The following is a 13,142-nucleotide window of genomic DNA, read 5'->3' as shown; positions in this document are numbered from 1 at the left end:
ATGTTGTTTAAATCTATGGTATAATTTACGTTAATTTCTACTGCTGTTATCATAGAAATGCATGGTTCTGTGTGCATTCCAAAAACCATATGCTTTCTGCATTCAAACAAAGAATAAGGGATCAGTATTACTATCTGGCATGTCTTTGAAAAGGTTGCTGTGTCTCCTGCAGTGTTGCAGAGTTGCAAAGAACAAGGCTACGTGAAGGAAAATTAGTTGTGACTGTCTTGCACTAAAACATTGTTTTTAGGACTGTAACGGTTTGTGTATTCTTGTTTCTTTAATTTGTTAAAGGCTAATGTGAAGAGTAATATTGGACTAAAAACCAAAGCCAAGACACCAGGCAAATATCAGGCAATTAAATATTTTTTCTATATTCTTTCAACTCTATAAAGTGTTGAAAATTGATTATTTTAAAAATACAGAAGTTAACAAAAAAAATCTATAACTAGACCAGCAGCAAGCTAACCCTGTTCAAAATATGAAATCATCATCATCACCAACATCATCATCATCTATTAGGCATATTCATCCAAGCACAATCTGTATTTTTTTAGTTTTTGAAAACCATTAACTACTAGTGTACCATTCTACCATTCTTGCTTCAAAGCAAGAGGGTCGCAGGTTCGACTCCTGCCTGTGGCTCTTCTGTTCTCACCGGGTACTCCGGCTTCCTACCACAGTCCAAAAACATGTGCTTAGGTGTGAATGAGAGCTTGATTGTCTGTCTCTATGTGTCACCCCTGCGAATCTGGCGACCTGTCCAGGGTGTATCTCTCGCCCAATGTCAGCTGGGATTGGCTCCCAGTGCTGATAAGCGGTTAAGGATAATAAATTGATGAACTCAGTTAACACAGAATGTGTCGCCCAGGCAAAGACTTCCACCATACCAGGCACAGTCTGAACACAGACAAGAACGGGATCAGGCCCATTATAAAGCTGGCACCCCTGCTTCTAATGGTGGTGACTAAGCCTCAGAAGGGCGGGTAAGGTGGAACCAACACACATAGTACGGCGCAATTATCTCTGATGATGCTCTTTAATGTGCTACAGGACAGCTGGGAGTCGGCGGAAGAACTTAAACCTCCAGCAGGGGACCACCAAAACCAGTAGGTTTCAATAACAAGATCTCCCGTGGCATTTGATTATTTAAATAAGCAGAAATTCTATTAAAAATGTCACGCTGTCATGTGTGGCTCCCCGTGCCTGTTTTGTAGAAATTTTAAAAAGAAAAGGAACTGTAATGCTCACAAAACAAAAGTCAGTGTGGCTACCACAGAGGACAGAGACATTTAGGGATGGGGGTGAAAAAAACAAAAGGGGGCATACATACTGTGATGAGGATTAGACGGGTTTAGGGTCATTTTTAGGGTTAGGTCACCGCAGAGTGACACACGGGCCAACAACAGGGCAAGGGGCTGAGCAGAAGGTCAGTATGGGTGCAATTGGTCTGTTGAAGTGCCCTTAGTTTGACTTTAGGGAAAAATAATGCATGGAAGTGATTTGTTAGGGCACAGGCATATCCTGGTTAACAAAAGGACACTTTGGCATTCAGAGCAAAAGCACTGACACACAGACTGAGCTGAAAAACAATGCAATGAAACAATTTAATGCATGCAATGTTTATAAAAAAACAAAGAAACTTAAATGGGCAGTGAGGGGAAGATAGTGGGAGCTGTAAACAATTCAGAAAATGAGTTAGAATTAACACTGTGAATGACTTATTTAAGTGAGATGGAATCTTGGCTATTACTTAAAAGAATTAAGAAGGATCTGGGCCAGAAAACACATGAAGTCATGTGTTTAACATTTGAGAATCTACTTCACGAGCAGTGCAATTGTAATAATTTTAAAAACCAATGAGGATGGGCAGAGGTCTGCTTGTTAATCATGCTGGAAATACCCAGAGGACAAATCCTAACAAGCAAATTATTAGGCAGGGAGCTTTGAGAGTGGATTTTGGCTTTTTTTTTCTTCTTTTGTAAATTTTTAGCACTTTTAAAGTATAGCAAAACACTTGTAACTCTTCTCATCAACATTTACACGTGTGAAAATTTAATTTATGTACTTAGAGATTAACATGTCTAATTACATTATGACTGTAACTTTGATGAGAGAAAGCAATAAGAACTATTAGGCGACGATCTTTATGCCTTAAAAAGTGTGTCTGTATTTTCACTGTACAGTATTTTATTGTGAAGGATGGAAGTACGGTCCGTGTTGTACTGGTCTGTTGATAACGATGGTTGATAACGGTGATTTTTTTTTTGGCTTACTCAGAAACATCCAATTTCCCATGAAAAACCAGCAGCAAGTGACCGATTTGTGACAAGGATAGCGCTAGGCTAATTCACCAACGTTAGTGTCCATTTGCCGACTCTGGTAAACCCAGGGCTAACTGTGGAGGGGGCTCAGGAGAGCAGCGCCAGGTGAGAGTGAGTAACTAACAAGACGCAGGTGTGAGCCCTCTCCACACCTCTCTACTGCAGCTGATGCACCACGCGCCCTCCACACTAATGTACACAGTTAAAACGTTATATGGTTTGAAAGAAAATAAGTTAAACTCTAGTTCTACCACTTAATTACTTGGTAACATAACATGAGCTTTTATATTAGTACATAATGCGAAATTTGGAAAGTTTTGAAATTGTGTAAGTCCTAACAAGGCAGAATGTTTGTCTTCACAAGTTTACATGAGACAGGTTTCAGGTCATGAAGTCTGAGCCAGCCTCCTTTCCCTCAAACCCATTATTTTATCCTCACAATGGTTTACTAATCATGAAGGTAGATTTCTTCCAGGAAGTGCCGCCTCCTTGATCCGCCGATTCATCAGTTTTTATCAATACAGGGACACGTCATGTAACCGGGCAGCAATCTTCTCTGCCCGGCACATTAAGTCCGTGTCCTGACCTGCTATCAAACTTGTTAAGACAAACATTCTGCCTTGCTATGATTTACAGATTTGGAGACACAGATTTTGCAATGTCTACACAAACTATAAAACATAAAATATGAAACATACAATATATTTTTGTGATTATAGAATCTTACTAAGTTTAAGCAGTTGGGACACATGTATTTAAAGTAATCATAGTTTTAAAACAATATTAGCACATGATCATTGTATCAAAAGCATCTTACATGATTAATATATAAATGCATAGAGAGAGGGCACACACACGTACGCATGCATTTGATAGTGACCTTTGATAGTGACCAAAGACAGACAGAATAACAATACTTTTTGTTTATTGCTTGTTTGTTCATTCCTGTGCACCTGGAATGCTTTGATAGAAAAAGATTTGATAGAAAAAACCTTTTTTCTAGAAAATCCCTCCATCTTTGACAGGAACACAGCACAAGTCTCACAGAGCTGCTAACGTAGCTGTAGGTGTTTTTCCAGCTGTTACCTGGATTATTCAGAATAGAAAGGGAAATAAGATTATTTTTTGATATATTTGAATATACTTTGTATGAGGGAAGTTTAGTTAGTGTGATTACAAAATCGTCAAATGCTGCTGATAATAATGTGACTCCGAACAACAAAGACTCCTGTGTTATGTAGTCGCTAATAGAGAGCCCACACCTGCACTTTCCTCCTCTGATAAAAGTGTAGTTTTATCTAAACGGTTGAAGCCCATAACATTTGTCAATATTTTACCACATAAACTCAGTGTTAATACAAGAGCTGTTAGGATCCCAGTCTGTCCGGTAATCTCCCTCCTGTTTCCCCTCATGCATTTCTGTCCGTGTCTGTGGGTGTGCTTGCCTTCTCCTCCACAAACCATTCCCCGCCTCCGCTCATCAGAGCACCTGAGCCAGGCACTCAGCTGTCTCCACTCTTCATTAATTACCTGTTCTACTTAAACCCTGTGGCTCCTGTGATCCGGTGCCAGTTCGTTTCACGTCGTAACTAGTAAGTTGTGCGCCAGCCACTCATGATGATGAGTTTGTCGGTATTTTTTATGCTTGTGTTACATCCCCTTTTTAAAATAATGAGGAAGACAGCAACACAACAACAAAAAAGTGCAGGAGTCAAATTATGGTGTAAATCCAATGAGTTTTATTTAACAGTGCTTCAACCAAAAATTTGCAAATTAGGTTCACAAAAGGGTGGGAGGAATAGAATGAGGTGGTAGTGCCAAATAATTGAAATTAATAAAACAAGACAAGGCCTGACTAAAATAGTTTACAACAAATAAAACAAAGACCTAACTGACTTATCTACAAATAGTGTTTAGAAATAAATGTGTGGCACCAACCAATTACCATAGTTTATCTAACAGAAATTACTTATTATTATGTCGTGTACCCAATTTACCTAACACCCCAATCTCACCACCACAAAATTACACTAACAAATTTCATCTATGCATCACAGCACACAAAACTCAAGTCATACAGACAGAGACAAAATGAGGACAAGATAGCAGCGACCGGTGATCCTGAAAACGTTTTAAACTCGAACACATCACCTCTGATTGGCCAGCTCAACAGGTGTGAAACAGCTTTCCAGGTGGATCCCATCAGGTTGTTAGCACCTGGGAAGGAAACAGAGAGGAGGGCTCCCACTGCTAGGGAGAGTAGCCACAGCACTAAATTGTCTCAAATTGTAGACAATTTGTCTAACTGTGGGTCAGTGAATGCCTAAAGTATTCAACATTAGTTTGTTAACCCTTCCAGTCTTATGCAAATCAACAATTCTTGATTGTAGGTCTTTGCTGATCTCTCTTTTAAGAGGCATAGTTCACATTGGCATTGTGCTTTTTGTAAATAGAAAAGTCAAAAAGTTGATGTTTTTATAGATCAATGTAGCTCTATATCCCAATCCGGATTAATTGATAGGACTCCAGGTTGGGTAACTCTTGACTTTAATTAGCTCTTGCTGGAATCATTAGATTAAGGGTTCACTTTCTTTTTCCATCAGCAGCACTATGAATGTTTCATGGATGTGTTCAATAAAGACATGAAATGTATAGGTTAAGCTCATCGTGTTTTTTTTATTCTTGAGACTTAGATGATGATCAGATCATATTTTCTGACAAATTAATGCAGAAACCTAGGTCATTTCAAAGGGTTACATACTTTGTCTTGCACTGTAGATGTTAAACACAGGCATAACTATTCTCACACAGGCATGCAATAATAATGAATGATTATTATGTCACTAGTTTTTTATGGGACCCCTCGCGGTTCCCAAGACCAAAGCCAGAATGACTACTGCTTTTATAAAGAAAAAAAAGCTTTAAAAAGAGGCCAGAGTGAAAAATAACCTTTTATCACTTGACGTACTCTATGGTGTGAACTGTCAACTTTGCACTTCCCTCAATTTTATACATATCACATGAACTTTTTGCAGTCGCTTCCAACCATAATGCTTTGTTTGCCATGAGCCATAAACCTATCACCATGATACTAAGAGACTGCAATGAAACTCTGAGAGTCACAAGAGAGGAAGTAGCAGGCCTGACACAGCTATACTTTAATATTGTCTGTGTTGCAGTTATACAGGGGGAAGGCCCCGCCGTCACTTATCACCCTGTAGAGACTGAAAATCTAGTTTCCCAGACGGAGAAGGCTGTTTGTTGTTTGTGTTCAGACACATTTACGACACTGATATGACTGGAAATTGCAGCTTTGAGAGAAGAGACGTTGTTATATTCACTCAAGAAAGTTTGCTTGGATCTGAATCATAATTAAACAACTCTGTTATTCTCTCCGCAGCCTTTTGTTTTTGTTTCAGATCTTCTTGGGAACAGGCAGGTGGAAAAATTCCTGTGAAAATAAGCTTCAGCAGCATATCCCAAGGGCATCCTTTCCTTATGCCAATATTGACATTCGAACGCAAGGTGTAACAACTGGTATAGTGTAACCTCTGCTCAACCACTACATCTCGTTGTGAAACTGACTGTAAAGACCAGCAAGTATGTTTTGAAATATGTTATATGGCATACAGACATTGTTTCCTACCATACATCATCATTTACAGTTAAAGTTTTCAGTAAAGGCAGTGAAGTCCATGTTATTTTCTCATCTGTTACAGTTTATATTCAGAGCTGAAGGCGTTGTGATCTCACAGTGCTAAAACAGTTTTAAATTTAAAGCAGGTGCTGTCCAGTGTCCCTCAAAATTCTTTTTTTCCACTTTAATTATGTGTGAGAACGCAGAAATCATGCTGAAATATAGTTTATGTCACAGTGTTTGGTGTGGGGAGTTAGTGCATCATGGAAGAATTAGGAAGGAGCTTGGCTGGTTAGACAGTTTCACAGATCCAACAAACAGATGACTGGAAATTAAAGATATCTAACAGTTTGATTGCTTCAGTGTTTTACACGCCCACACGTGTGCATGCATAAAACTTTTTCTCACTAATTTCTTCTTAATGCAAAAATATGGTGCCCAGATTTTGAAACGTTTTGAGGTTCACACTCGTCTGCAGGAAAATATTTTTACAACAACTGAATTAGATCTACGGTAATTATCCGCAGTGGTTCACCAGTCAGGCTGTGACTAACTTCCAAGTTGATGTGTAAATGACTTTGGTTTTGATTTGACTTTTTTTTGTGCTGTTAAGCATTAACTGAGTAGTTGTATAGATTTAAGTTTATCCTACTCTGTTATATCCTGCTTGCCTCATTCAAGATCCTCCTTGCTGGCTCTGGGGTGTGTTTTCTCAGAGCTTTGAATGAATGAAGCAATGCTTGCACACTTGCAATTTAGTATTAGACATCCGGGTAATTATTAAGAGTACAGTAGACAAATTACAGTGCAATAATTGGTATTTATACACTAGGCAACGGCAGACTCAACGTTATGCAGATTCTAGAGGCCACTCCATGTGTTCTCTCCTAGAAGGGCATCCAAGAGGGCAATTTTATAGTGTTTTTTTATTTTTTTAGGCAGTCAACCCCCTGCCCCCCTCCCCAGACTCCACCACTGTATATAGAGTTACATTGAAATGCTCACTTGCATAACAAAAGACAAAATGTTAATGTGTAGCCTAAGTTACTAAAAATAGGGCGTAGCAACCCTGTGTTTAACAGACACTTAAAATATAATTATAATATAAGTCATGCAGTTTATATCCCTAATATAATTATAAATATTGCCGGTGAACATTGGCCAAACCTGCCAGATGGGTGTTACTTTATCTGCAGCCGGTGATGTGGTGTTTAAATGGCGGATGTCAAACTCGGGGCGGGATGGAGGGGAGGTGAATGAGTCGAAAAAACAGCAGACTTTACCCAGGAGAACGGGGTTCATGGGTGAACATTTTTTTACATAACTTCCATGGCTCACGTTTTGTGAATTGTGAGTTTTTTATGTAACTTCGGGTAGTCATGTCACCTCGTAACTACTTCACTTCCGGCTAGGGTTGCCAACCGTCCCTTGAAAAACGGAATCGTCCCGTATTTAGAAACAAAAGCACCCGTCCCGTATTGAGGTGAAAAGGGACGCACTTTGTCCCGTATTATTGTGACAGTCAAAAAATAGTCAGTAAATGGCAATGAAAATTTAATAACGCTTTATATGTAAACTTACGGTAAACTTGTTCCCAGGCCCCGTCCTGCTCTGTGACCAATGAACTGACAGTATATTCACACACGAGTATGATGATACAGAATACGCTCATCCCATTGGTCGAGGAGAAGATAGCAGAAGACAACAAAGCAGCATGCGTAGGTGACAGTAGCTGTATCCCAATGTCAAGGATCCTTCCTTGGTAGGATCCTTCCTTCAGAGTCGGGTCCTCCGAAGGCAAGGCAAGAGTCCTTCCTTTCACTGGTGTAATGCACAAATGGGACAGCCTTCGGAGTGTGCAGCTGTGTGTCATTGCGTAATTGGACGTCCTGCTTAAGTTCAGCGACGCTCTCGGCCCTTTGGCTAAGACTAAGTGTAGTATCTGTTCTTATCAGTTTAATAAAAAATAAATAAATTCAGCGCCGCAATTTCAAAATCAGTTCACGACATGAATGTGTCTTTGGCATCAGCACTCTGACACATAGACTATTAGTGGAAATGGAAGAAGATGCTTTAAGGTTGAATCTCCACGATTTATCAAGTAAAAGCCATAAAGTGGATTAAACCTGAATATTTAACTGATCCTGGCTGAATTTGTCCGCTACTTAGTTTCATAAAAGCAGCGGCGCATAATTCATCATGGAAATATGTTCTGTGATTTTTATTTTACAGTACAGTACAATAACAGTTATTTATAAATAACAATAACGGATAATAGCAGACTTTCGGTCCCTGTAAACACAATAAAGAAATGTATAACTTTCTGAATGGCATAGTTGCACATAGTACATCATCATCTGACGCATATAAATTAATTAACAATAACAAGCGACTGAGACGGCATTAATTAACTTAACCGGCAATGTATCAATATTCTGGCATTTGTTTATGTATATGTTTTTGCTTGACTTTGAACACACGTTTTGTAAGTTATGTGACAACATTCAGTGTAAACTGTAAATACTTATTTAAATGCATATTGCGCCGCCGGCGTCGCTCTTTCTACGCTCGCCATTTTTAAATCTCCCGGTAGACTGGTGTGCGCAATGCTTTATGGGTAGTCGGAGCGCACGGAGGATACACACATGCATCCTCGGAATTTGGGCAAAAGAAGGACTCTGTCCTCCGGAGCATCCTCGACATTGGGACAGTCCTTCGGCGGATGTCGATGACGTAGTGTCCTTCAAATCCAGCCGTTTGAGCATCCTTCCTTGACATTGAGATACAGCTACTGACACAGACGCTGACACTGCTTTACGGGGCGCTACACCTTCGAGCAGCAATGTGTCTAGTACCCCTCCGAGAAAAAAACAGAAAAGGATGCAAAAATACTGAAGAATGGGTAAAAGGAAGCACCTGGGTGGAAAAAGTGCGTGATAACATCTATAAATCACACTGAACGTTGTGCCGGCGCTCTTTTTCCGTAGCCCATGGTGGACTGGCTGATCTGAAACAACATGCTTCCAGTACTGCGGTCACGCCATCTGCACTTTAAATTCTAGTGCGCAATTACATTGCACTTTACGGCCCGTTTGTCAGCTGCATGACTCCAAAATAGCCATTCAATTGTATTCATGCTGCTCCAATAAAATAAATACATCAATTTGTTATCAGCAAACTCCAGTGCATTCTTGAAGACCAGGTCCCCATGTGTTCATGACATGAATTTAATGCCTTTTTACTGAACCAATTTGGAATTATGGAATGCTATAATCTTCCAAAATGGCCATTCAGTTGCATACATGCTGCATTTTAAAAGCCAACAAAAGGAGTGAATCAAATTGTTATCAGAAAACTCCACTACATCTTTGAAAAACAGGGCCTAATTGTTATTTTATGTTAAAGTGAATTGCTGGATAATCATTTGTTTTCAATGTATTCATGTCACACAAAAATATGCATCTAATTCAATTCCGGTTCGAGTCAAATTGTTGAAAAATAATTTTACTTACAAAAAAGGGGCTAAAAAATGTCACCACGCCAGGATGGGTGAAGGCAATCGGGTCAGCCGGCCCTGCCAATGAAGTGTCCCTTATTTATTTTTCGGGGAGTTGGCAACCCTACTTCCGGCATTTTAAGACTTTTTAAGCTGTCTTTTATAACGTCTAACCAGGAAGTTTTTTGCCCTAAACCTACAGGTGCATCTCAGTACATTAGAATATGATGGAAAAGTCAGTTTCCAGTAGTTCAAGTCAAATAGCCCCAACCAAGTATTGAGTGCATACAGATAGACATACTTTTCAGAGGCCAACATTTCCATATTAAACATACTTCTTAAAATCGGTCTTTCGTAATATTCAAATTTTTTGAGACACTAAATTTTAGGTCTTCATTAAAAGCCATAATCATTATAATTAGAACAAATTAAATAAATGAAGACATTGAATGTTTCATTCTATGTGTAGGCCTAATGGATCTACGCTGTAAGCAATTGCTTTTAATTTACAGCCAATTTTCAGCACTAATCTACTGTATTTTAGTAATACGGTTGTATACTGTAGTTAGCAATGCATTGTGGTCTATTTAATTTGATGCAACAGCACAAAGACCCAAAACAGTATGCTAATGTTTTAACTTACAGTACACTACAGTATTTGTGGAAAAGTGGGTGTTTTTCCAGAGGTGGACGCACTTCGGAGGGCATGCTGACATGCCATCTGCATCAATCTGGCTTTCGATCTACGAAATAGAAGTTACATTAATTTATCATTTTCCTAACGTTTGTGAGTAACGTTACATTATCTTAGTCAGAAAGTGCGTGACAAAAAAGAAGTATGATATCAAACTGTTCAGCAAGATGTCTAGCTAGTGCTAACGAGAGTGTGTGAATTTAAAATGTCACTCATCATTAGGGCAGAGATTTGAATAACGTTAGCTCAAAAGATATATATTTATATGTGCCCTATCATTGGTGTTTTATAAAATGCTAACCGTTTTGGTTCATCTGTAAATTGGATTAAGAGTAGCAGTTAGCTAGTGGCGAGCTAACGCTAACGGGGATCTAACGTGAGCTGATCGTTTTTGCCCCTTGTCAACAGCCCCAAAGTCTGGCAACTTTATTTTTTTCCCACATTTGCAGCAAAATGTCTGTGATCATAAATGTGCCACCACATTGGCTCATGTGAGACACATGAGAATTAATAAAAAATAAAGAGCCATCACACAATACTTCATTGCAAAACCTACCAACAAAGATGTCAAGGATGTCCTTTGTGGATGTGGACGTAATGAGACAGTGGACGTAATGAGATGGCACTTCGTGTTGTGCATCTGCTTATGGCACACTTTGAAGAGAACCTAACAGGGCTAGTCCTTACAGATGTAAGTTTATATTGTCTTTCTTGGCCTTTGTTTTTTTTATTTTAAATGACTTATCTATTTATTCACAGCTTGTTGACTGAGGAAACTCCAGAAGCCCACTTCTTTTACTTCAAGGTCTCGAGGTAACTTACTTTGTCTTTATCTGTTCCCTACAGATGTCTGCTACCCCAGCTGATATTGAGACTACCCTCACTCTGCCCGCAAGTCCTCGCCTGATACTGGCTGGTATACATTTTATTGATAGACATTATAAATCAGATCAAACATTGTTTTTTAGTTACAGATATTTATGCATTCTGATGTTGCTATTACTTGAAGTTTCAGGAGGAACAGGGCGAGCCATGACTGGACGCTGGATAATCACCCTTGAGGGAGTGTCATATCTGATGGCATCAAACCAACATTTTTGACTGGACTTGCTGCTGTGTTTGCAATATACTATATCTTCAACCTGCAGTATCAAGAAGAGTTGGCCCTCTTATTAATTAATTCGGAGGTAAGGCTCCATTAATTTCCTTGTCATCATTATAGGTTTTTATTTTTGGACAATTACAGTTCTTGAAACCTGATAACCACAAATCATTACTACACACTTCAAGATATATTTTGGATTTTTTTAAACATAAGATGGTTGATCAAATTAGTAACAGAACATGGGGTCAGGTAACAAAAACATTTCAAGCTACAACACATAAAGAACACAAACCATTCATAAAACGATACAACATAAATTGAGTTATTCTGCTTTTATTCTGCCTGTCTAAACTCTCTATTTCTTGAAAATATTTTCTGAGCTGATTCTCATACCACCTCATGATATCAGTACCTTATGTTATATAACCCAAACAAACTATCCCCTTAAGACTACTAAGTGTTCCATTTAGGTTTCCATTTAGTCTCTGAACTTCCGGGGTAAGGTTGTCTCCAAGAAGACTGGTGAGATGGTCCAGAGGAAGACTATGACAGTGAATACACACATCTCCACACTACTGAAGAACCTCATCGACTTTGAATGGGACTTCGTATAGTAAGGGAGCTCTCTCTCTTCTCTCTTTTACTCCATGTGTTGTTTTCCACACTGACGTTGACACATAAGGCCACAAGAGATTTTGGTATTATCAGCTTAATAAGCATTGATTATTTTTATATGTTTTACATTTTTATTTTATTTTGTTTGTTGCTGATTTACAGTTGCAACAATGAATCCAGTGAGAGCAACAACTAGCATGATGTTGATGCAAGTGATGTTCATCTCTACCAGAACCAGACTCCTAAAGCATGTTGCTACTGATGTATATTTTCAAATAGTTCTTTCTGATGTTTGTCTTCAGAATATTCTTAATACACTTTTTAAAATGTAAGTTTTAATAGAGTTTTTATTTTTATTTTTATTTTTTACAAATGTTGCTTTTAATTAATACTATTACAACATATACATATAAATACATCTTATGTCTCAGGTGTTATCTTGTTTGGTAAGGGACTCTCTGACATGCAATTGATGAAAAATTCCCATTGATTTGAGCAGACATTATTAGGCACTTTTTATTTTGCTACTCAAAAATTCTTTTGGTTTGTCTCTCTGGGTCATCCATGTTTTCTGCTGTTGTTTTTCACAGTTAACAGCTATAATGTTGACACTTGCCTATTAAGTAAAGGTGTGTTTGATTTATATCCTTTCTCTGCTGTTGTTTTTTGCATAATTAATCATGTGTATTGTAGAAATACAATGTAGCTGGTTGTAACTTGTAAAAACATACAGAAATATGCTGTATTTTATGTTTACAGTAATAGGCTGTAAAGTCATTTCACAGTATGACTACCGTTAAATAACAGTAAAGTGCTGCCGTCTCTGCTGCCAGCACTATGATATTCTAATTCATTGAGATGTATCGTGAGCTGCAAAATGCTCATATGTGTCGTTATGGGTGGTACTGTAATTTAGATTGGGGATCTTGTTATTATTTTTACGAACAGTATAAAAACAAATGACATGTCAATTTTATGTTTTTTATTCACTTGTATTTTTGTGTCTTATGTCTATATAATATAAGATGAGATACAACTTTCTACACCAAGGGGGAATTCTGGGAAGAGTGCAAATGTAAAAGTAAAAGATAACAACAAGGTGCAAAGCCAAATGTCATACAATATATACACTGCCAAACCAAAGTACAGATCATAAAAATATCGACAGGTTAACAGCAGGGGCTAGTCTAGGCGGGGTTGCATATATACACTATCAGATGTGACTGGTAGTTTATCTAACTGGTGTAAGAGTAAATGGTTTATGATTATGT

General features: G+C 38.4%; 1 long non-coding RNA gene and 1 other non-coding gene across 4 annotated transcripts; both read left to right on the top strand.

The window, feature by feature from the left end:
* Positions 1-3,871: 3,871 nt before the first annotated feature.
* On the top strand, positions 3,872-12,514 carry LOC131978001 (uncharacterized). Of its 3 annotated transcripts, none has more exons than XR_009394922.1 (6): positions 3,872-3,916; positions 5,725-5,861; positions 10,998-11,067; positions 11,161-11,338; positions 11,727-11,869; positions 12,034-12,514. It is a non-coding gene; the product is annotated as an uncharacterized LOC131978001 (long non-coding RNA). The 3 variants fall into 3 exon arrangements; XR_009394924.1 differs by having other exon boundaries at positions 5,725-5,924; XR_009394923.1 differs by lacking the exon at positions 3,872-3,916 and adding an exon at positions 4,839-4,853.
* Positions 7,868-8,051, top strand: LOC131978449 (U2 spliceosomal RNA). The gene has a single exon (XR_009394965.1). It is a non-coding gene; the product is annotated as a U2 spliceosomal RNA (small nuclear RNA).
* Positions 12,515-13,142: the final 628 nt, after the last annotated feature.

The sequence above is a fragment of the Centropristis striata genome, chromosome 9 (assembly GCF_030273125.1).
Source record: "Centropristis striata isolate RG_2023a ecotype Rhode Island chromosome 9, C.striata_1.0, whole genome shotgun sequence".
NCBI classification, from domain to species: domain Eukaryota; kingdom Metazoa; phylum Chordata; class Actinopteri; order Perciformes; family Serranidae; genus Centropristis; species Centropristis striata.
The sequence above is the reverse complement of the archived record's forward strand: the minus strand, read 5'-3'. Positions and strand labels throughout refer to the sequence as shown.